Source organism: Scyliorhinus torazame, chromosome 5, assembly GCF_047496885.1.
Source record: "Scyliorhinus torazame isolate Kashiwa2021f chromosome 5, sScyTor2.1, whole genome shotgun sequence".
In the NCBI taxonomy this organism is placed as follows: Eukaryota; Metazoa; Chordata; class Chondrichthyes; order Carcharhiniformes; family Scyliorhinidae; genus Scyliorhinus; species Scyliorhinus torazame.
This window is the reverse complement of record NC_092711.1, coordinates 67,915,178-67,938,302: the sequence shown is the minus strand read 5'-3', so window position 1 is coordinate 67,938,302 and position 23,125 is coordinate 67,915,178. Positions and strand designations below refer to the sequence as shown.

The window sequence follows — 23,125 nt, the reverse complement described above, 5'->3', positions numbered from 1 at the left end:
CTTTCCCACCTCTAGGTCCGGGATGCGTCCTAGCATACGCCTCATAAAATTGGCATCATCCCAGTTCGGGGCATATACGTTTACCAAAACCACCGTCTCCCCCTGTAGTTTGCCACTCACCATCACGTATCTGCCCCCGCTATCCGCCACTATAGTCTTTGCCTCAAACATTACCCGCTTCCCCACTAATATAGCCACCCCCCTGTTTTTCGCATCTCACCCCGAATGGAACACCTGCCCCACCCAACCTTTGCGTAGTCTAACCTGGTCTATCAGTTTCAAGTGCGTTTCCTGTAACATAACCACGTCTGCCTTAAGTTTCTTAAGGTGTGCGAGTACCCGTGCCCTCTTTATCGGCCCGTTCAGCCCTCTCACGTTCCACGTGATCAGCCGGGTTGGGGGGCTTTTTACCCCCCCCTGTCGATTAGCCATCTCCTTTTTCCAGCTCCTCACCCGGTTCCCACGCAGCTGTGTCCCCCCCAGGCGGTGCCCCCCCGCCCATCCCACCCCATACCAGCTCTCCCCAGCAGCAGCAGCCCAATAATTCCCCCCTCCCACCCCCCCCCCCGCTAGATCCCCCACTCGCGTAGTTACACCACCCATGTTGCTCCCAGAAGTCAGCAAACTCTGGCCGACCTCGGCTTCCCCCCGTGACCTCGGCTCGCACCGTGCGACGCCCCCTCCTTCCTGCTTCCCTATTCCCGCCATGATTATCATAGCGCGGGAACCGAGCCAGCGCTTCCCCCTTGGCCCCGCCCCCAATGGCCAACGCCCCATCTCTTCCACCTCCTTTCCTCCCCCCACCACCTCCTGTGGAAGAGAGAAAAGTTACCACATCGCAGGATTAATAACATAAAACTCCTCTTTCCCCCCTTCTTCGCCCCTCATACTCGCCCCACCACTTTGTTTCAAACGTTCTTTTTTTAATAACCCGCTCATTCCAATTTTTCTTCCACGATAAAAGTCCACGCCTCATCCGCCGTCTCAAAGTAGTGGTGCCTCACTTGATATGTGACCCACAGTCTTGCTGGTTGCAGCATTCCGAATTTTATCTTCTTTTTGTGAAGCACCGCCTTGGCCCGATTAAAGCTCGCCCTCCTTCTCGCCACCTCCGCACTCCAGTCTTGGTATACGCGGATCACCGCGTTCTCCCACTTACTGCTCAGAGTTTTCTTTGCCCATCTAAGGACCATCTCTCTGTCCTTAAAACGGAGGAATCTCACAACTATGGCTCTAGGAATTTCTCCTGCTCTCGGTCCTCGCGCCATCACTCGGTATGCTCCCTCCACCTCCAGCGGACCCGCCGGGGCCTCCACTCCCATTAACGAGTGCAGCATCGTGCTCACATATGCCCCGACGTCCGCTCCCTCCGCACCTTCAGGAAGGCCAAGAATCCTTAGGTTGTTCCTCCTCGCGTTGTTCTCCAGCGCCTCCAGCCTTTCCACACATCGTTTATGGTGTGCCTCGTGCATCTCCGTCTTCACCACCAGGCCCTGTATGTCGTCCTCATTCTCGGCAGCCTTTGCCTTCACGACCCGAAGCTCCCGCTCCTGGGTCTTTTGCTCCTCCTTTAGCCCTTCGATCGCCTGTAATATCGGGGCCAACAGCTCCTTCTTCATTTCCTTTTTGAGTTCTTCCACGCAGCGTTTCAAAAACTCGTGTTGTTCAGGGCCCCATATTAAACTGCCACCTTCCGACGCCATCTTGGTTTTTGCTTGCCTTCCTTGCCGCTGCTCTAAAGGATCCACCGCAATCCGGCCACCTTCCTCTCCTTTTTCATCTGTATCCAGGGGGGATTCCGTTCTGGTTCACCGCACAGTACTTTTAGCCGTTAAAATTGCCGTTGGGGCTCTTATTAAGAGTCCAAAAGTCCGTTACACCGGGAGCTGCCGAAACGTGCGACTCAGCTGGTCATCGCCGCACCCGGAAGTCGACTGAATCCCTTCTTACACACACAGCAGGCGAACGGCCTCTCCCCAGTGTGAATTTGCTTGTGCGTTAGCAAGTTGGATGATTTTGTGAATCCCTTCCCACACAAGGAGCAGGTGAACGGCCTCTCCCCTGTGTGAACCCGGCGGTGTGTAATGAGGGTGCCTTCCTTGCCTGAAGCTCTTCCCACAGAAAGTGCAGCTGAATGGCTTCTCCTGAGTGTGAATGAGCTGGTGTGACTGGAGACTGGATAACTCCGTGAATCCTTTGCAACACACAGAGCAGGTGAATGGTCTCTCCCCAGTGTGACTGCGTCGGTGAGCTTCTAGCGTGGATGGGCATTTGAATCCCGTCCCACAGTCCCGACATTTCCACGGTTTCTCCATGGTGCAGGTGTCCTTGTGTCTGTCCAGGTTGGATGATCAGTTGTCCCATCCACACACACAACACGTGTATGGTTTCTCCTCACTGTGAATGGTGTGATGTTTTGTCAGGCTGTGTAACTGGTTAAAGCTCTTTTCACAATATGTTCACTGGAACACTCTCACTCACGTGTGTGCGCGTCTCAATGCTTTTCCTGCCACATTGATGTTTTAAATATTTTTTTCAGATAGAACAATTCTCTCATTCCACATTGAAAAGCTGATGATATTCAGGTCCTGATGGAATCTCTTTCAGAGATTGTTTCGTTTTAGTTTCCTCGCTCAATCTATAAAAGGAATTTACAAAAGTCATCACTGTCAGTCCAGCATAGGGTAGAAATTTTGAAGAGACAATTCTCGTTTCTCTGGAACATTTTTTCCTCTCTTGTTCCCCCAAAGCTGTAAATCCCCGTCCCACACAGTCTCCCTCCTCCCTGGGCTGAAATCCAAACCCATCTCACCATCTGCACCATTTCTTTCCTCCACTCCCAGTTTTCTCCCTCCCTCTCCTCTGCCTGGGTTCTCCAGCTCCTATCTGCAGACTGACAATAAAACCAATGGGTCTTATTGAGGATTTGGGGCCTCCAGCGGGTGTTTGTGAATCCTCCCCACCCACCTGCCAGGGTTTCCTTCCTTGCCAGAGATAAGAGTCCTCATTGATTTGAGTGCAAAGTGTAAGCTCTTATTTCTTGTCCCCCTCCCCCATCCTCTGCTGTGAACCATCCTCCAGTGTCTGAAGCAGGATGGTGCCCGTTAACCTGGGGGGAGAAGCCACGCAGCTGCAAACTAGGGAGCTACCAATTGTGAAGGGTTTGCGGATCCACAAAGTATTTCCAAATCCTCCCTCTCACCGCCTGACGCTGACTCCGCTTCTCCAGGACAAAGGACTCTCTCCTCGAGGACAACACTGGAACTGCGCATGCTCCAAACTCCATCCCTGCGCCTGCGCACAGGTGTCCAACTACAGCAGTTGTACCGCGCATGCTCCAAACTACAATTCCCGGGGATTGATTGGCGGCAGCTCTGGACCAATGGGGAGAGGGGGCGGGCCTGGATGACCGAATGAAGGCGGCTGGTCCTCCCACCAATCGGAGTGAATGAGGGGCGGGTCCACTGTGTTTCAAGCATGCGCAGTGTGGGTAATGGCAATCGAGAAGGGCTGTGTCTTCACATCCGAAATTGGTAAGAGGCGTTCAACAATATGGAAGGAGCGAGAGATCTTGGCAGTGGGCAGACATGTTGTGTAAAGTTGTTGCAATCGCAAACCTCGGAAAAGTTTACGGGACCCAGTTTGTACCGAGCGGAGCTGCAGCTCCTCATGTTTGGCTCGGAATACCGGCCGCCATCTTTATTGGATGTGCATCAGCGCGCATGCGCGTTTGTCATCTTTGTCGGGGCGATGTTTCAATCAGTGGGAGGAGCTTGTTCCCCATTGTTCAGAATGGAGACAACTTGTCCATCAAACTGGATTACTCTTAGAGTCCCAATGTCTTATAGATGATGCAAAGCGGTGGCAGAGATGGAAAGAAAAGGAAGAAAACCTGCTTTCCAGATTTCACTGTCTCATTGGACGCCCTGCCCCATGTGTACAAAGATCTGCGGCTCTGTTCAGTCACATGAAGACCCAGGGCAGAAACTTGCAATCCTGAGTCAACATCACCCTCAAATCAGGGGACTGCTGATGTCGATGAGGGTCAATGTGCAGCGGGGGTGTGAGTGGTCATCCTCGACCAGGGAGCAGGAGGGGAGAATGTCGTTGATTTCTATTCTGGTCTGACAGTGATTAATTTTGGAAACTCCTTTTACAGGGGATTAGTAGGGGAGGATTTACACACAGCAAATTTAAACCAGGAGAAATGGTTATCTTTCCTGAATTTTATTTCTGGACTGACAGTGATGCCTTTATAAACTTCTTTCACAGGAGTTTAGAAAGGGTTTCGCAGGCAGGAAACTCACAACCAATCCTCACATCAGATTCTGACAGCTCCAGTCGGGTTATCAGGCAGCACTGTAGAACAAGTGGATAGCATTGTGGCTTCACAGCGCCAGGGTCCCAGGTTCAATTCCCCGTTGGGCCACTGTCTATGCGGAGTCTGCACGTTCTACCCGTGTCTGCTTGCGTTTCCTCCTGGTGCTCAGGTTTCCTCCCACAGTCCAAAGACGTGCAGGTTAGGTGGATTGGCCATGATAAATTGCCCTCAGTGACCAGAAAGATTAGGAGGGGTTATTGGGTTACGGGGATAGGGTGGAAATAAGGGCTTAAGTGGGTCGGTGCAGACTCGATGGGCCAAATGGCCTCCTCCTGCACTGTATGTTCTATCAGGATCTGGAGATTATCAAGATTTGTGTGTAAGCATTGAGTTCAGATCATTACCACTCACTGTGTAAAATTTCTTCCTTATATCTCCCCTGTAGATCTTGCTCACAATCTTAAATCAGATTTATCATCTGCAGATGGGAACAAATTTCTTTATCTGTTGCCGGGTTTGCTGTTGTCGTTTCCGGTGCCTGGGTCATTGCCGGGTAGTCTGTCCAGATTTCACTCTATTTTTCTTTTTGTCGTGGTTGAATCAGCTTAGACCAGTCCATTTTAGGATCCAGTACATAATTGAAGTTTTCTCCAAGAATCAATTGATGTGTATCCAGGTCTGGGATGGATCCTAACAATTTTTCTACATGTGCCACATCGTCCCAGTTAGGGGCATAGACATTCACCAGCTCCACTAATCTACCCGCCAATGACCCACTGACCACCACGTATTTCCCATTAGTGTCCGCAATGATCCGAGCGACCGAAAGAAGGACCTGCTTATTGATTAGAATTGCAGCACATCGAGCCCTTCTGTCAAAGCCTGAGTGAAACACTTGGCTCACCCCTCCGCAGTCTGGCCTGATCTCTAATCCGCAAGTGAATCTCCAGCAAAAACACCACACCAGCATTTAGGATCTTCAGATGAGCGAAAGCCCTCGACCTTCACTGGCCCACCCAATCCCCTTATGTTCCAGGTTACCAGCCCCGAATCAGGGGTCCGACCCCCCCCCCCCCCCCCCACCCCTGCCCCCCCTCACTCTCCATCACGGAACAGCCATTTCCACTGTGAGGGACTATCCAGCAAATCTTGAAAAAGTACAGGCATAGGGTCCACCCAAGATGGCCGCCACACACACACCCTCGGAGTGAAACAAATACAGTTCCATAATCATCATCAGCGAGCTAACACGTCTCCCCCCCATTTCCCACCAACGCCCCACCGAGACACACAAATTGAAACCAAACCCAAGATCCAAACCCATCCCCCAGGCTCCAGCCCAGAAGCTAAGCTTGTTGAACCAGCCAAAACTGGTTCACCGGCTGCAGCTTCACCCCCCCACTCCCCCATCTCACTCCTATTCACCAGCTGACTCCCCCATATCTCTACCTTGCGCTTCCTTCATCTCCACACAGAAAACAGATTTTCTAAAAATTCACAACACCCATCCCACCCCACAGGAAACATAGATCTTGTCCAATACAGATATCTGGACCCCAGTCCATGCTTTACAATATTCACCTCCTCCATAGTCTCGAAATGGAAGTCTTTGGACTCATATGTGTGCCGCAGCTTTGCCGGGCATACCCCCCGAATCAAACTCCTTTCTTACACAGAACATCCTGCACCTGATTAAAGGCCGCTCGCTTCCTCGCCAGCTCAGCTCCCACATCCTCATTTGGATAACTGAGTGAGTCCCTTCCCACACTCAGAACAGGTGAATGGTCTGTCGCTGGTGTGACTGCGGCGATGAGTTCCCAGCTCACATAGGGACTTGAATCCCTTCCCACAGTCCCCTCAATTCCACAGTTACAGCATGCTGTAGGTGTCCTGGGACTGTTTAGCACAGGGCTAAATCGCTGGCTTTGAAAGCAGACCAAGGCAGGCCAGCAGCACGGTTCAATTCCCGTAACAGTCTCCCCGAACAGGCGCCGCAATGTGGCGACTAGGGGCTTTTCACAGTAACTTCATTGAAGCCTACTTGTGACAATAAGCGATTTTCATTTCATTTCCTTGTCCCTCCACGTTGACGATCAGTTTATGTCTTGTCCCCACAGAGAGCATGTGTACAGTCTGTCCCCGCTCTGAATTGGGTGATGTTTTTTCAGACTGTGTAACTGGTTAAAGCTCTTTCCACAGTCAGTTCACTGGAACACTCTCACTCGAGTCGACTGTGTGTGTATCAGGGTTTTTCAGTCACACTGATCTTCAAAATCTTTTCCGACAGAGAGAACAGACAAACATTTCTTCTTCCACATTCACAGGCCACTGATATTCAGGTCCTGAATAGAGTGACTCTGTGAAATCTTGATGTGAAATTTGATTTGATTTTCCGTCTGTAAATCCTCCCCTTGTAATATCCTGTAAAAGGAGTTTACAAAAGTCTTCACTAGGGGCAGGTATGGTGGCTCAGTCGTTAGCCGAGGACTCGGGTTTGATCCCGGCCCCGGGTCACTGTCCAAATGTAATTTGCACCTTCTCCCCGTGTCTGCGTGGATCTGGCCCCCACGATCCAAAAAGATGTGCCGGGTAGGTGAATTGGCCACGCTAAAATTACTCTTTAATTGGAAAAAAAGAATTGAGTACTTTAAATTTATTTTTTTTGTAATTAAAACAAACAAAAGTCATCACTGTCAGTCGAGGATAGAAATTTAGAACAGACAATTCTCGTTTTTCTGGAACATTTTTCCCTCTCTTGTTCCCCCAAAGCTGTAAATCCCTGTCCCACACACTCTACCTCCTCCCTGGGCTGAAATCCAAACCCATCTCACCATCTGCACCATTTCTTTCCTCCGCTCCCAGTTTTCTCGCTCCCTCTGCCTGGGTTCAGTTCTCCAGCTCCTGTCTGCAGACTGACAATAAAACCAATGGGTCTTATTGGGGGTTTGGGGCCTCCAGTGGGTGTTTGTGAATTCTCCCCGCCCACCTGCCAGGGTTTCCTTCCGTGCCAGAGATCAGAGTTCTCATTGATGATTTGAGCCCAGCCTGGAACCACGCTAAATTGCCCCTTTATTGGGGGAAAAAAAATTACATGATTCGCGGCTCCACAAAGTGTTTCCAACTACTCCCACCGATCTCCTTAACAGGTTTATGCATTTATTTGACTGACTAAAAGGGTCATTGTCTGTGCGGAGTCTGCACGTCCTCCCCGTGTCTGCGTGGGTTTCCTCCGGGTGCTCCGGTTTCCTCCCACAGTCCAAAGATGTGCGGGTTAGGTGAATTGGCCAATGATAAATTGCCCTTAATGTCCAAAATTGCCCTTAGTGTTGGGTGGAGGTGTTGAGTTTGGGTAGGGTGCTCTTTCCGAGAGCTGGTGCAGACTCAAAGGGCCGAATGGCCTCCTTCTGCACTGTAAATTCAATGATAATCTATGATTAATCTAGGACAAAGGTTCGGCACAACATCGTGGGCCGAAGGGCCTGTTCTGTGCTGTATTTTCTATGTTCTATGTTCTATGGCACAGTGGTTAGCACTGCTGCCTCGTGGCGCTAAGGACCCGGGTTCGATCCCGGCCCCAGGTCACTGTCCATGTGGAGTTTGCACATTCTCCCGTGTCTGCGTGGGTGTCACCTCCGCCACCCAAAGATGTGCAAGGTAGGTGGATTGGCCACGCTAAATTGCACCTTAATTACAAAAAAAACAATTGGTTGCTCTAAATTTATTTCAAAAACGGCTTGTCTCTTTCCTAATGTTCACAATTAAAGGGGTGGGTTCCCCAGGAGATGGCTGACATTTCAGGGCAATTAAATTAATAATGGACAGAGAAATGTCTAGTGTTGTTACGTGGTACAGATTAGATATATTATTTACCGTTCTGTAATAAAGTAAATGTATTATTATTTCTCGTCTTGTAATAAAAGACTGTAGCTACGTTATGGATTTCCAGTCATCTCTTCCTCAAAGGGTTGTGAGTCTTTGGATTTCTCTTCCACAGGGACCAGTTGTATCTGGGGGTCATTGAATATATTGAAGCACAAGTTTGACCGATATTTTATTGACAATGGAGTTAAGGGTTATGGGGAACAGGTAGGAAAATAGAGAGGAAGCTGAGATGAGGAGGGATTTCTTCATTCGAGGATGTGGTGAAGCTTTGGAATTCTCTACCTCAGAGAAATGTGGAGCCTCAGTCATCAGGTATGTTCAAGACAAATATTGATATGTTTCTAGATATTGAAGATATTAAGAGATATGGGGATCATGTGGGAAAATGTGCTGAAGTAGAGTGACCAAGGATCGCATTGAATAGTGGAGCAGACTCGGTGGGCCGAATGGCCTACCCTTGCTCCCATTCTAATCTCTGTGTCCTGGTCAGGAAGCAGTGAGCTAAAAACCAAGATGGCGTCGGAAGGTGGCAGTTTCATATGGGGCCCTGAACAACAAGAGTTTTTGAAACGCTGCGTGGAGGAGATAAAAAAGGAAATGAAGAAAGAGTTGTTGGCCCCGATATTAAAGGCGATTGAAGGGCTGAAAGAGGAACAAAAGACCCAGGAGCAGGAGCTTCGGGTCGTGAAGGCGAAAGCAGCAGAGAATGAAAACGATATACAGGGCCTGGTGGTGAAGTCGGAGATGCAGGAGGCACACCAGAAACGATCTGTGGAGAGGTTGGAGGCACTGGAAAACAACGCAAGGAGGAACAACTTGAGGATTCTTGGCCTTCCTGAAGGTGTGGAGGGGGCGGACGTCGGGGCATATGTGAGCACGATGCTGCACTCGTTAATGGGAGTGGAGGCCCCGACGGGTCCGTTGGAGGTGGAGGGAGCATACCGAGTTATGGTGCGAGGATCGAGAGCAGGAGAAGCTCCCAGAGCCATAGTGGTGAGATTTCTCCGTTTTAAGGATAGAAAAATGGTCCTTAGATGGGCGAAGAAAACTCGGTGTAGTAAATGGGAGAACGCGGTGATCCGCGTCTATCAAGATTGGAGTGCGGAGGTGGCGAGAAGGAGGGCGAGCTTTAATCGGGCCAAAGCGGTACTTCACAAAAAAAAGATAAAATTTGGAATGCTGCAACCGGCAAGACTGTGGGTCACATATCAAGGGAGGCACCACTACTTTGAGACGGCGGATGAAGCGTGGACTTTTATTGTAGAAGAAAAATTGGAATGATTGGACTACGAAAATGAACGTTTGGACAAAGTGGTGGGACGAGTGGGGGGGGGGCGAAGAGGGATTGTATGATTAATCCTGCGGTATGGTACCTTTTCTTTCTCCCACAGGTGGTGATGGGGGGAGGTGGGGAGGGAGAGGAGATGGGGCGTTGGCCATGGGAGGCGGGGCCGAGGGAGAGGCGCGGGCTTGGTTCCCGCGCTATGATAATTATGGCGGGAATAGAGAAGCAGGAAGGAGGGGGCGCCGCACGGGGCGAGCCGTGATCACGGGGGGAAGCCGAGGTCAGCCAGAGTTTGCTGACTTCTGGGAGCAACATGGGGGGAGTAATTACGCTAGCGGGGGGTCTAGCGGGGGGGGGGGGGGAGGGGGGAATTACTGGGTTGCTGCTGCTGGGGAAAGGGGGGAGTGGGTACGGGAAAGGATGGGCGGGGGGGCACCGTCTGGGAGAAATACAGCTGCGTGGGAACTGGGCGAGAAGCTGGAAAAAGATGATGGCTAACCGGCAAGGGGGGGGTGGTGGGAAGCCCCCCAACTCGGCTGATCACGTGGAACGTGAGGGGGCTTAACGGGCCGATAAAGAGGGCACGAGTACTCGCACACCTTAAGAAACTTAAAGCAGATGTGGTCATGTTACAGGAAACGCACCTGAAACTGATAGATCAGGTTAGGTTGCGCAAAGGATGGGTAGGGCAGGTGTTCCATTCGGGGCTGGATGCGAAAAACAGGGGGGTGGCTATATTAGTGGGGAAGCGGGTAATGTTCGAGGCAAAGACTATAGTGGCGGATAACGGGGGCAGATACGTGATGGTGAGTGGCAAATTACAGGGAGAGATGGTGGTGTTGGTAAACGTGTATGCCCCGAATTGGGACGATGCCAATTTTATGAGGCGAATGCTAGGACGCATCCCAGACCTAGAGACCGGAAAGCTGATAATGGGGGAGACTTTAACACGGTGTTGGAACCAAGGCTGGATAGGTCGAAGTCCAGGACTGGTAGGAGGCCGGCAGCAGCCAAGGTGCTTAAGGATTTTATGGAGCAGATGGGAGGGGTGGACCCGTGGAGATTCAGTAGACCTAGGAGTAAGGAGTTCTCGTTTTTCTCCTATGTCCATAAAGTCTATTCACGCATAGACTTTTTTGTGTTGGGTAGGGCATTGATCCCGAGGGTGAGGGGAACGGAATATACGGCTCTCGCCATTTCGGATCATGCCCCACACTGGGTAGACTTGGAGATAGGGGAGGAAACAAGAGGGCGTCCACCCTGGAGAATGGACATGGGACTAATGGCGGATGAGCGGGTGTGCTTAAGGGTGAGGGGATGCATTGAAAAGTACTTGGAACTCAATGACAATGGGGAGGTTCAGGTGGGAGTGGTCTGGGAGGCGTTGAAGGCGGTGGTTAGGGGGGAGCTGATATCAATAAGGACACATAAAGGGAAGCAGGAGAGTAAGGAACGGGAGCGGTTGCTGCAAGAACTTTTGAGGGTGGACAGACAGTATGCGGAAGCACTGGAGGAGGGACTGTATAGGGAAAGGCAAAGGCTGCATGTGGAATTTGACTTGCTGACTACAGGCACTGCAGAGGCACAATGGAGGAAGGCGCAGGGAGTTTTTGGATCGGCTGGAAATTCCCAAGGTGGAAGAGCAGGAAAGGATGGGATTGGGAGCACAGATCACGGTAGAAGAAGTGGTGAAAGGAATTAGGAACATGCAGACGGGAAAGGCCCCTGGACCGGACGGATTCCCAGTTGAATTTTACAGAAAATATTCGGACTTGCTCGCCCCGCTACTGACGAGGACCTTTAACGAGGCAAAGGAAAGGGGACAACTGCCCCCGACTATGTCAGAAGCAACGATATCGCTTCTTTTAAAGAAGGAAAAGGATCCGCTACAATGCGGGTCCTACAGACCAATCTCCCTCCTCAATGTAGATGCCAAGGTCCTGGCCAAGGTAATGGCAATGAGAATAGAGGAATGTGTCCCGGGGGTGGTTCATGAGGACCAAACTGGATTTGTGAAGGGGAGACAGCTGAACACGAACATACGGAGGTTGTTAGGGGTAATGATGATGGCCCCACCAGAGGGTGAAACGGAGATAGTAGTGGCAATGGATGCCGAGAAAGCATTTGATAGAGTGGAGTGGGATTATCTGTGGGAGGTGTTGAGGAGATTTGGGTTCGGAGAGGGGTATGTTAGATGGGTGCAGCTGTTGTATAGGGCCCCAGTGGCGAGTGTGGTCACGAATGGACGGGGATCGGCATATTTTCGGCTCCATAGAGGGACAAGGCAGGGATGTCCTCTGTCCCCATTACTGTTTGCACTGGCGATTGAGCCCCTGGCGATAGCGCTGAGAGGTTCCAAGAGATGGAGGGGAATACTTAGGGGAGGAGAAGAACACCGGGTATCTTTATATGCGGATGATCTGCTACTATATGTGGCGGATCCAGCGGAGGGGATGCCAGAAATAATGCGGATACTTGGGGAGTTTGGGGATTTTTCAGGGTATAAATTGAACATGGGGAAGAGTGAGCTGTTTGTGGTGCATCCAGGGGAGCAGAGTAGAGAAATAGAAGACCTACCGTTGAGGAAGGTAACAAGAGACTTTCGTTACCTAGGGATCCAGATAGCTAAGAATTGGGGCACATTGCACAGGCTAAATTTGACGCGATTGGTGGAACAGATGGAGGAAGATTTCAAGAGATGGGATATGGTAGCACTGTCAATGGCAGGGAGGGTGCAGGCGGTTAAGATGGTGGTCCTCCCGAGATTCCTCTTTGTGTTTCAGTGCCTCCCGGTGGTGATCACGAAGGCTTTTTTTAAAAGGATAGAAAAGAGTATCATGGGTTTTGTTTGGGCCGGGAAGACTCCGAGAGTGAGGAAGGGATTCTTACAGCGTAGTAGGGATAGGGGGGGCTGGCACTACCGAGCCTAAGTGAGTATTATTGGGCCGCTAATATTTCAATGGTGAGTAAGTGGATGGGAGAGGAGGAAGGAGCGGCGTGGAAGAGATTAGAGAGGGCGTCCTGTAGGGGGACCAGCCTGCAGGCTATGGTGACAGCCCCATTGCCGTTCTCACCAAGGAACTATACCACGAGTCCGGTGGTGGTAGCTACACTGAAGATTTGGGGACAGTGGAGACGACATAGGGGAAAGACCGGAGCACTGGGGGGGACCCGATAAGAAACAACCATAGGTTTGCCCCGGGGGGAATGGATGGGGGATATGGAATGTGGCAAAGAGCAGGTATAGCGCAATTGAAAGATCTATTTGTGGATGGGAAGTTTGCGAGTCTGGGAGCGCTGACCGAGAAATATGGGTTGCCCCAAGGGAATGCATTCAGGTACATGCAATTGAGGGCTTTTGCGAGGCAACAGGTGAGGGAATTCCCGCAGCTCCCGACACAAGAGGTGCAGGACAGAGTCATCTCAAAGAAATGGGTGGGGGACGGTAAGGTGTCGGATATATATAGGGAAATGAGAGACGAAGGGGAGACTATGATGGACGAACTAAAAGGGAAATGGGAAGAAGAGCTAGGGGAGGAGATTGAGGAGGGGATGTGGGCAGATGCCCTAAACAGGGTAAACTCGTCGTCCTCGTGCGCCAGGCTAAGCCTGATTCAGTTTAAGGTATTACACAGGGCACATATGACTGGAACACGGCTCAGTAAATTTTTTGGGGTGGAGGATAGGTGTGCGAGGTGCTCGAGAAGCCCAGCGAATCATACCCATATGTTTTGGTCATGCCCGGCACTACAGAGGTTTTGGATGGGGGTGACAAAGGTGCTTTCGAAAGTAGTAGGAGTCCGGGTCGAACCAAGCTGGGGGTTGGCTATATTTGGGGTTGCACAAGAGCCGGGAGTGCAGGAGGCGAAAGAGGCCGATGTTTTGGCCTTTGCGTCCCTAGTAGCCCGGCGCAGAATATTACTAATGTGGAAAGAAGCCAAGCCCCGGGGGTGGAGACCTGGATAAATGATATGGCGGGGTTCATAAAGTTAGAGCGGATTAAGTTCGTCCTAAGGGGGTCGGCTCAAGGGTTTACTAGGCGGTGGCAACCGTTCGTCGAATATCTTGCGGAAAGATAGATGGGGGAGAACAAAGAAGGCAGCAGCAGCGGCCCAGGACTTGGGGGGGGGGGGGGGGGGGGAGGGATGGGGGGGGGGGGGGGGGGGGGGGGGGGGGGGGGGGGGGGGAGGGATGGGGGGGGGGGGGGGGGGGGGGGGGGGGGGGGGAGGGATGGGGGGGGGGGGGAGGGATGGGGGGGGGGGGGGGGGGGGGGGGGGGAGGGATGGGGGGGGGGGGAGGGATGGGGGGGGGGGGGGGGGGGGGGGGGGGAGGGATGGGGGGGGGGGGGTGTGGCCTGAGACAAGGCAGTTGCCAATTAGGGCTAGTTTTTATTTTTTGTTATTTAATATTTATTTATTTGTTGTTGTTTTTGTTTAAATTAAAAAAGGTCATTATTATCTGTATTGTTACAATGTTGTGTAAAGGATGCACAATGTACTGTGTTGGTTGACCAAAAATTTTCAATAAAATATTATTTATTAAAAAAAAGGAAGCTGTGAGCTGAGCTTGGATCTGTCAATCAACATGAATCAGCACGCCGGTTGCGGTGATGCCTTGCTAGCCGCACGTTTCGGCGGCTCCAGCTCCGACGGACCTTCGGGCTCTTTTAAGAGCCCCAACGGGAAATTTTTGGGCGACGCAACTCGGTGTACGGTGAGTGAGAAGGGAGTCCCCCCCAAACGAAGGAGGAAAAAACCGGCGGCGGCGGCTGCAGCGCGAGGAATCGTCGACCAAAGAGACAGAAAGGGAGAAGACACAAGATGGCGGCGGAGAAAGCTCAGGCGACATGGGGGCCCGAGCAGGATGAATTTTTGAGAAGGTGCGTGGAGCTGCTGAAGAGGGAGGTGCTGACCCCGATGCTACAGGCAATTGAGGGGCTCAAGGAGACACAAAAGACCCAGGAGACAGAGCTCCGCGTGGTGGAGCAGAAGGTGACGGATAATGAGGACGAGATCCTGGGCCTGGCGGTTAAGACACCGAGGCACGAGGCACTTCATAAAAAGTGTACTGAAAGGATCGAGGCCCTAGAAAACGGAGCGCGAAGGAAGAACCTTCGGATACTGGGTCTCCCTGAGGGTGTGGAAGGAGTCGACTGTGGAGCTTATGCAAGTACGATGCTGAGCTCACTGATGGGTGCTGAGGCCCCTACGGGCCCCTTGGAGGTGGAGTGGGCACATCGGATCCCGGCGAGAAGACCAAAAGCGAGAGAATCACCCAGGGCGATAATCGTGCGATTTCACCGCCTTAAGGATAGAGAAGAGGTCCTGAGATGGGCTAAAAAGGTGCGGAGTAGCAGATGGGAGAATGCAGTGGTACGGGTGTACCAGGATTGGAGTGCGGAGGTGGCGAGAAGGAGGGCGAGATTTAACCGAGCCAAGGAAGTGTTGCATAAAAAGAAGGTGAAGTTCGGGATGCTGCAGCCGGCAAGACTATGGGCCACGTATCAGGAGAGACACCATTATTTCGAGACGGCGGAGGAAGCATGGACCTTTATCAAAGAGGAGAAATTGGATTGGAACTGAGGGACTGATGCTGCAGGAAATGTTATTGTTAATGTTATGGTTGAAGTTAATTGAGAAGTAAATTGGGAAGGGGGGAGACATTGGGAAATGTGGGCGCCGGTGAGGGGGGAAAGACGGGACATAGATGGAGAATGAGGAAGGGGAGGGGGAGGGGAAAGGGAGCTGCGCCACAAGAGGCGGGTCAGGTAAAGGGATGTTCCTGCGCCAGAAAGAATATGGCGGGAAGATAGGTGCAAGGCGGATGGAAGTTCCCCACACGGGGGGGGTCGAGGAGTGAGCAGGAGCAGCCGGGGTCAGTTGAAGTCAGCTGACTTACGGAAGTAATATGGGGGGAGCAATCACGCTAGAAAGAGATCTGGGGGGACGGGGGGGACAACTGGGTTGCTGCTGCGGAAATCCAAAAGGAAATGGCTAAACAGTGGGTGGACGGGGATGGTATGCGACGCTGGGGGAGCGAGTGGGAGCGCGGAGGCGGGATATGGGACTGGCCTAGAGAAGGTAATGGCTAGTCGACATGGGAGGGGGGCAGGTAGCCCCCTAGTGAGGCTGATCACGTGGAACGTGAGAGGCCTGAACGGACCGATAAAAAGGGCCCGAGTGCTCGCGCATTTGAAAGGACTAAGGGCAAACGTGGTTATGCTCCAAGAGACGCACCTAAAGGTGGCAGACCAAGTTAGGTAAAGGAAAGGATGGGTGGGACAGGTGTTCCACTCAGGACTAGACGCAAAGAACAGAGGGGTGGCCATTTTGGTGGGGAAACGGGTAGTATTTGAAGCAAAGAACATCGTAGCAGATAGCGGAGGTAGATATGTAATGGTGAGTGGCAGGCTGGAGGGAATGGAGGTCGTGTTGATTAATGTATATGCCCCGAACTGGGACGATGCGGGATTTATGAGACGGATGCTGGGGCGTATACCGGACCTGGAGGTAGGAAACTTGATTTTAGGAGGGGACTTTAATACTGTGCTGGACCCGGGGCTAGATAGATCCAGCTCAAGGACCGGAAGAAGGCCGGCAGTGGCCAAGGTGCTTAAGGGGTTTATGGACCAAATGGGGGGAGTGGATCCATGGCGATTTCTTAGACCTAGGGCTAGGGAGTTCTCCTTCTTCTCCCATGTCCATAAAGTGTACTCCCGGATAGATTTTTTTGTTTTGGGAAGGTCGTTGATCTCTAGGGTGGAAGAAGCTGAGTATTCAGCCATAGCGGTTTCGGACCATGCCCCACACTGGGTGGACCTGGAATTAGGAGAGGAAAGGGAGCAGAGAGCACTCTGGCGATTAGATGTGGGATTGATGGCGGATGAGGGAGTGTGTGCAAGAGTGCGGGGGTGTATTGAGAGATACCTGGAGGTCAATGACGACGGCGAGGTCCCTGTGGGAGTGGTATGGGAAGCACTAAAAGCGGTGGTCAGAGGAGAGCTGATCTCCATTGGGGCCCACAAAAGGAAAACAGAGGCCAAGGAAAGGGAAAGATTACTGGGGGAGATTTTAAGGGTGGATAGGGAATTTGCAGAGACCCCGGAGGAGGGACTGTACAGGGAGAGGAGACGACTCCAGGCGGAGTTTGACCTTCTGACCACCAGAAAGGCGGAGGTACTGTGGAGGAAGGCACAGGGAGGAGGTATGAATATGGGGAAAAGGCTAGTCGCCTGTTGGCGCATCAATTGCGAAAGAGGGCAGCAGCGAGGGAGATAGGAGGAATTAGAGACGAAAGGAGAGACACGGTGCGAAGGGCAGGAAAGATAAATGAGGTGTTCAAGACCTTTTATGAGGGACTGTATAGGTCTCAACCCCCAGAGGGAGAGGAGGGGATGCGGCAGTTCCTGGATCAATTGAGGTTCCCGAAAGTGGAGGAGCAGGAGGTGGTAGGCCTGGGTGCACCGATTGGGGTGGACGAAGTTATTAAGGGACTGGGAAGCATGCAAGCAGGGAAGGCTCCGGGACCAGACGGGTTCCCGGTGGAATGTTACAGAAAATATGTGGACTTGTTGGCCCCGTTGTTGGCGAGGACATTCAACGAGGCTAGGGAAGGAGGGACTTTGCCCCCGACAATGTCGGAGGCGACGATATCGCTAATTTTGAAGAGGGATAAAGGTCCGTTGCAGTGCGGGTCCTATAGACCTATTTCATTATTGAACGTGGACGCCAAATTGCTGGCAAAGGTACTAGCATCGAGGATAGAGGACTGTGTCCCGGGGGTGGTGCACGAAGACCAGACAGGGTTCGTAAAAGGGAGACAACTGAATGTTAACGTGCAACGACTATTAGGGGTGATATTGATGCCCCCAGTGGAGGGGGAGGCAGAGATAGTGGCGGCAATGGATGCAGAGAAGGCATTTGATAGGGTGGAGTGGGAGTATTTATGGGAAGTGTTAAGGAGGTTTGGGTTCGGGAACGGGTTTATTAGCTGGGTCAAACTTCTTTATGGGGCTCCAACGGCAAGTGTAGTTACGGGTCGACAAAGATCGGGGTATTTCCGACTATATAGGGGAACAAGACAGGGATGCCCGCTGTCTCCATTGTTGTTCGCGTTGGTAATTGAACCTCTGGCCATGGCGTTGAGAGACTCCAGGAAATGGAGAGGGGTGATTAGAGGGGGAGAAGAACACCGAGTCTCGCTATACGCAGATGACCTATTGTTATACGTGTCGGACCCAGCGGGGGGATGATAGAGGTTATGCGAATGTTGAGGGAGTTCGGGGATTTCTCGGGGTATAGGCTAAACATGGGGAAGAGTGACTTATTTGTGATACATCCAGGGGACCAGAGTAGAGAGATAGAAGGCCTGCCTCTAAGGAAAGTGGAAAGAAACTTCCGATACCTGGGGATTCAGATCGCTAGGAGCTGGGGAACCTTGCACAGACTTAATCTGACACGGTTGGTAGAACAAATGGAGGAGGACTTCAAGAGGTGGGACATGCAGCCTCTGTCGCTGGCGGGCAGGGTACAGGCAATTAAGATGATGGTCCTCCCGAGGTTCTTATTTGTATTTCAATGTCTCCCTATACTAATCACTAAGACCTTTTTCAATAAAATAGACAGGAGCATCACGAGCTTTGTGTGGGCAGGGAAAGTTCCGAGAGTAAGGAGGGGGTTCCTTCAGCGCAGTAGGGACAGAGGAGGATTGGCACTACCGAACTTGGGCGATTACTATTGGGCCGCCAATGTGGCAATGATACGTAAATGGGTGATGGAGGGCGAGGGAGCGGCGTGGAAAAGACTGGAGAGAAAGTCCTGTAAAGGGACGGGTTTAGAGGCGCTGGTGACGGCGCCGCTACCGTTCTCGCCAAAAAGGTTTACCACGAACCCGGTGGTGGCGGCAACATTGAATATCTGGGGACAGTGGAGGCGACAGAGAGGGGTGCGGGGTGCCCTGGTGGGGTCCCCAATTAGGAACAACCATAGGTTCGCCCCAGGAAGAATGGATGGAGGATTTCAGAGCTGGCACCAGTTGGGAATTAGGAGGGTGGGAGATTTCTTTATAGATGGGACTTTTGCATGGCTTGGGAGCATTGGAGGAAAAGTATAAGTTGCCCCGGGGAAACTTCCTGAGATATATGCAGGTGAGGGCGTTTACTAGACATCAGGTGAGGGAATTTCCGCTGCTCCCGACACAGGGGACTCAGGACAGAGTGCTTTCAGGGGTGTGGGTCGGAGAGGCCAAGGTGTCAGAGATATACCGAGAGATGAGGGAAGAGGGGGAGGAGTTGGTGGGCGAACTAAAAGGAAAGTGGGAAGAAGAACTAGGAGAGGAGATAGAGGAGGGTATGTGGGCTGATGCCCTAAGCAGGGTAAATTCCTCTTCCTCATGCGCCAGGCTTAGCCTGATTCAATTTAAGGTGCTACATAGAGCACACATAACGGGAGCAAGATTGAGCAGGTTCTTTGGAGTGGAGGACAAATGTGGGAGGTGCGGCGGGAGCCCGGCAAACCACGCACATATGCTTTGGGCGTGCCCGGCACTGGATGGGTATTGGAAGGGAGTGACGGGAGTGATTTCGAAGGTGGTGAAGGCCCGGGTCAAACCAGGCTGGGGGCTAGCTCTATTTGGAGTTGCGGATGAGCTGGGAGTGCAGGAGGCGAAAGAGCCGACGTTGTGGCCTTTGTGTCCCTAGTAGCCCGGCGTAGGATCCTACCTATGTGGAAGGAGGAGAAACCCCCCCGGACTGGAGGCCTGCGTAAACGATATGGCGGGGTTCATTAAACTGGAGCAGATAAAGTTTGCCCTGGGAGGATCGGCTCAAGGGTTCACCAGGCGGTGACAGCCATTTCTCGACTACCTAGGGGAACGTTAGAGGGAAGACAGATGACCAGCAGCAGCAACCCAGCGGGGGGGGGGGGGGGGGGGAGGGTTTTAGTTTAGTTTATGTTAAAAGATTATGGGGTTTAGTTATTTGTGTACTGTTAAAAAATTTCTTTACTGTTACGTTTGCTTTGCAAGAGGGAAAAAATTGTTGTTTGGAAAATATTTTCAATAAAATATATTTAAAAATAAAAAACATGAATCAGCACCTTCAGGAGAATTGGGAGGGTGAATATTGGATACAGCAGAGTGAGAATCGAGGGAGATTGTGTGGGATGGAGATTTACAGCTTTTGGAGAACGAGAGAGGAAATAATGTTCCATAGGAACGAGAATTGTCTGTTCTGAATTTCTATCCAGTACTCACTCATGACTTTTGTAAATTGTTTTTAAAGGATATTGGAAGAGGAGGAATTATAGACAGAAATCTCAAACATCACGTCGCGATGTGACAAACTCACTCGATTCCTTCTGATCTGAATATCATTGGGCTCTGAATATCATTGGCGAGAAGGAGAAACGTTTGTCCGATCTGTCGGCTTCAAAAGATTTTAAACGTGAGCGTGACTGGAAAAGCACCGAGACCCAAACAACACACACCCGAGTGAGAGTGTTCCAGTGAACTGGTTGTGGAAAGAGCTTCAACCAGTTACACAGCCTGAAACAACATCACACCATTCACAGTGAGGAGAGACAGTGCACATGTTCTGTGTTTAGAAAGGCTTCCACTAATTGTCCAATCTGGAGAGACGTGATGAGACCCAAAACATGGAGAAACCGTGGAAATGTGGGGACTGTGGGAAGGAATACAGATTCCCATCTGAGCTGGAGATTCACCGACGCAGTCACACTGGGGAGAGGCCATTCATCTGCTCCGAGTGTGAGAAGGGATTCACTCAGTTGTCCACCCTGTGGAAACACGAGCGAATTCATACCGGGAAGAGACCATTCACCTGCTCTCAGTGTGGGAAGGTATTCATTGATTTATTCAACCTGCAGACACACCAGCGAGTTCACACTGGGGAGAAGCCATTCACCTGCTCTTAGTGTGGGAAGGGATTACATAGAAATATAGAAAATAGGAGCAGGATGAGACCATTTGGCCCTTCGCACCTGCTCTGCCATTCATTATGATCATGGCTTATCATTCAACTTAATAGCCTATTGGTGTCTCCTTCCAGCCCTGATTAGCCTCAACATTTGAAACAATGAAAAAGGAATTGCACAAAATCAGATAAAGGAACTGTATGAAACAGTTCAATTGTATTCCTGTCTAAGGTGGTGTCAGGAATTGGAGATTCAAGTAAATTAAACTATTGCCCAATTGACCAATGGTCATGTTACAACAGGCCCAACTCTGACATGAGGTAATGGTCACTTTGGGCAGAAAGATCGATGTTCCGAAAGTCTTCCTTGCTGGCCAAGTACTTAAGACTCGAGGCCGAGTGCCAAGGAAATTACTGTCCAAGATGAAGCCAGAGAGTGTTACGCTCCACCGCCTTGAAGTTGCAAACGCACTGTCTTCAAGTTGTTCAGTAAACTTTTTCTTTTAATAAACTTTTTAAATTGACTATCCAGAGAATTCTGCCTTTTCTTTAATTGGTTAAAATTCTTATCCGAAGGCAGCACGGTGGCACAGTGGTTAGCACTGCCTCACGATGCCGAGGTCCCAGGCTTGATCCCGGCTCTGGGTCACTGTCCATGTGGAGTTTGCACATTCTCCCCGTGTTTGCTTGGGTTTCACCCCCACAACCCAAAGATGTGCAGGGTAGGTGGATTGGCCACGCTAAATTGCCCTTAATTGGAAAAAATGAATTGGGTACTCTAAATTTAAAAATACAATTCTTGTCCGAAACAAAGCAAATTTATTAAATGGGAAGTTGGGGATCGCTGAAATAAATTTAGGATCAGAAAACATTAATCTTCAATTTAAAACTTTCACTTCTGTAGTGCCTTTCATTACCACAACATGTCCCAAAGAGCTTCTGAAGTGTGGTCACTGTTGTCGGAAATGCAGCAGCCAATTTCAACAAAGCAAGATGCCACACACAGCAATGTGGCAATGAGCAGATGATCGGATTTTGGCGATGTTGATTGAGGGATAAATATTTGCCAGGACACCAGGGTTTATGGGCTGGTCTAGCTCAGTGGACTAGACAGCAGGTTTGTAATGCAGAACAAGGCCAGCAGCTTGGGTTCAATTCCCTTACCGACTTACCCGAAAAGGCGCCGGACTCTGGCGACGAGGGGCTTTTCACAATAACATCATACTTGTGACAATAAAAGATTAGGGCCGGTTTAGCTCAGTGGGCTAGACAGCTGGTTTGTAATGTAGAACAAGGCCAGCAGCACGGGTTCAATTCCTGTACCGGCCATTTCTGTATCCATCTTGTCAGCTCACCTCTGATCCTGTGCGACTTCATCTTCTGTAACAGTCTGCCATGAGGGACCTTGTCAAAGCCCTTACTGAGGTCCATGTAGACAACATCCACTGCCCTACCCTCGTCAATCATCTTTGTCACTGCCTCGAAAACTCGATCAAGTTCATGAGACACGACCTCCGCTTCACAAAACCATGTTGCCTCTCACTAATATGTCCACTTATTTCCAAGTGGGAGTAAATTGTGTCTCAAAGAATCCCCTCCAATAATTTCCCTACCATTGATGTAAGGCTCACCGGCCTGTAATTACATGGATTATCTTTGCTACCCTTCTTAAACAAAGGAACAACATTGGCTATTCTCCAATCCTCTGGGACCTCCCCTGTAGCCAGTAAAGATTTATCTCACGGCCCCAGCAATTTCCTCCCTTGCCTCTCACAGTATTCTGGGATATATCCCATCAGGCCCTGGGGACGTGTTTACCATCATATTTTTCAAGACCCCCAGTACCTCCTTTTTAATCTTAGCATGCCGCAAACTATTTACACACCCTTCCCCAGACTCATCATCCACCAAGTTGAGTCCGTAATTAAGAAAGCAAATGCAATGTTGTCATTCATCTCAAGAGGCTTGGAATATAAAAGCAGGGATGTACTTCTGAAGCTTTATAAAGCATTAGTTAGGCCCCATTTAGAATACTGTGAGCAATTTTGGGCCCCACACCTCAGGAAGGACATACTGGCACTGGAGCGGGTCCAGCGGAGATTCACACGGATGATCCCAGGAATGGTAGGCCTAACATACGATGAACGTCTGAGGATCCTGGGATTATATTCATTGGAGTTTAGGAAGTTGAGGGGCGATCTAATAGAAACTTACTAGATAATGAATGGCTTAGATAGGGTGGATGTAGGGAAGTTGTTTCCATTAGCAGGGGAGACTAGGACCCGGAGGCACAGATTTAGAATAAAAGGGAGTCACTTTATAACAGAGATGAGGAGAAATTTCTTCAGCCAGAGAGTGGTGGGTCTGTGGAATTCATTGCCACAGAGGGCGGTGGAGGCCGGGACGTTGAGTGTCTTTAAGACAGAAGTTGATAAATTCTTGATTTCTCGAGGAATTAAGGGCTATGGAGAGAGAGCGGGTAAATGGAGTTGAAATCAGCCATGATTGAATGGTGGAGTGGACTCGATGGGCCGAATGGCCTTACTTCCAGTCCTATGTCTTATGGTCTTAAGTTCTTCTCTTTGGTGAGCACTGATGCAAAGTACTCATTTAATAACTTGTACATTTCCTCTGGCTCCACGCATAGATTCCCTCCCCTGTCCTGGAGTGGGTCAACCTTCTCCCTGGCTAACCCCTTGCTCTTTAT

At 50.8% G+C, this 23,125-nt stretch overlaps 1 long non-coding RNA gene across 1 annotated transcript; it reads left to right on the top strand.

Annotated features, from left to right (window-relative positions):
* The first annotated feature begins 3,394 nt into the window (after positions 1 to 3,394).
* LOC140418247 (uncharacterized) lies at positions 3,395 to 20,942 on the top strand. The gene is made up of 2 exons (XR_011944886.1): positions 3,395 to 3,533; positions 19,768 to 20,942. It is a non-coding gene; the product is annotated as an uncharacterized lncRNA (long non-coding RNA).
* The last annotated feature ends 2,183 nt before the right edge of the window (positions 20,943 to 23,125 follow it).